This window comes from Rhinopithecus bieti, unplaced genomic scaffold (assembly GCF_001698545.2).
Source record: "Rhinopithecus bieti isolate Rb0 unplaced genomic scaffold, ASM169854v2 scaffold_18354, whole genome shotgun sequence".
Taxonomy (NCBI): domain Eukaryota; kingdom Metazoa; phylum Chordata; class Mammalia; order Primates; family Cercopithecidae; genus Rhinopithecus; species Rhinopithecus bieti.
Genome location: NW_016809835.1, coordinates 3,347,444 through 3,349,407, shown reverse-complemented (window position 1 = coordinate 3,349,407; position 1,964 = coordinate 3,347,444).

Here is a 1,964-nt window from a genome sequence, read left to right as displayed (position 1 = left end):
AAAAAAAAAAAAAAAAAAAAAAAATTGAATGAGTACAGAAAACAAGACTTGCTGTAATTTTTGCTTGGATGTGATTCCAGGGGAAATATTTTCTCTTAAATGAAAATATAATAGCTAACCCCTACATAAAGCTTACTATGTGTTTTTGGGGGGTTACAAATGTATTCAGTCCTTTGTGTTTCCTAAGAACCCTGTGAAGTGAGTACTGCTGCTACCCCACTGGACAGGTGCACAGGGAGGCTGGGCACCTGCTCCTTCAACTTGCCAGCCAGGGGCATTGCCGGGTGGGAAGCGCCAGGTCTCTCTCCTCTCCAGAGGGTGTCTGTGTGCTCTGCCACAGCACCCATTCATTCTTTAGAGTTCCAGTTAAATGCCATTTCCCCAGTGAGGATGGGCCCTGGCTCCTCATTCCCCCTTGTTATTTTCATAGTACCTGGCATTTTGGTGTTTTTCATTTAGGACACTTCCCACAGCCATAGCTGCTTACTATCCCTTTCAGACCGCTTCTTCCCCACCCTTTGCTGCTTAAACTATCTGTCAACCTCTTCCCTTCCTGTCACTCTCATCAATGGCTTCCATCTCTACCACTTCAAATCCTACCTTAATGCTACATGCTTCCAGCCTCTACATGGATGAGTGCTAGAGTTTGGATGTTTTTATTCCCTCACATCTCATGTTGAAATTTGATCCCCAGTGTTGGAGATGGGGCCTAATGGGAAGTGTTTGGGTCATGAGGGTGGATCCCTCATGATTAGATTAATGCTCCCCCTGGGAAGGCATTAATAGTTCTAGCTCTGTTCGTTTCCAAGAAAGCTGGTTGTTAAAAAAAAACCTGGCACTTCCCTCCTCCCTCTTTGCCTTCTGTCTCACCATGTGTGATCTGTACATACCAGGTTTCCTTCACCTTCTGCCTTGATTGGAAACAGCCTGAAGCCCTCACCAGAAGCCAGAAGCAGATGCTGGTGCTGTGCTTCTTGTACAGTCTGCAGAACTGTGAGCCAAATAAACCTCTTTTCTTTATAAATTACCCAGCCTCGGGTATTCCTTTATAGCAACACAAACACACTAAGACAATACTAATTCAGAATTCAGGCCTTCTCATCTCCAGATCCTTCCTCTTCCAACCACCTCAGCCAACACCTCCTACCAGCTCACCCTGAACCAGGGACTACCTGAAACAGCCCCTTCTGCAAAAACAGGAATTGGAGCATCTCTTTCCATCTTGCTTTTCCAACCATTCCTGCTATGACTGTCCTTCACTGTAACTAGACCCTTCACTTGTTCCAATTAACTATTTTTTCTTTACTTCTTTCTTGTGTAGTTTAGATCCTATGCTCTATCAATTCAGTAGCAGTCTTTCTGATAGACTAAATTTCAAAGCCTGTGTCTTTGCATCATGCCATCTGGTAATGTTGCCATTACCTACTTTTCTGAGCCTGTCCTCAGTAGCTAAGTGCTACTGGTGAACGACCCAACTCTAAAATTGACTGCTATCTGTATAAATCAATGTTCACTAAACTGAAGTGGGCCCTCAACAATGCCTGGCTACCCAACCCCATTTTGTTCCTAGGCTCACTTTCTGCATAACTGTTTTCAGCAGGTAGTCCTAAAGTCTAGTGAGCCTTTTTCCCTGCTCAGGTGACAGACACCCTTGATGGTTCTGATCCTTGCCTGGCCAGCATGGTTCTTCAGGAAAGACAACAAGCAAGGGTAAAGCAAGGGTAAATCCTTGGCCAAGCATGCTCCACCTATAATGCCCCTGGCTTGGAATCCCAGTGTTATAGCTCTTTAGTTTGCTCTTCAGTGCTTGATAACTGAAGCATACTTGCTTCCAGTCCAGGTCAGGGAGCTCCAAGTCTTAGCTTCCTGTTGTGCCAAAGCTGATTCTCCCTTCATGGTGACTTTTCCCTGATATTGGACCCAGGTCAGTGTTCTAAGCTCACCTCACTTCTGATGAGTTCTTC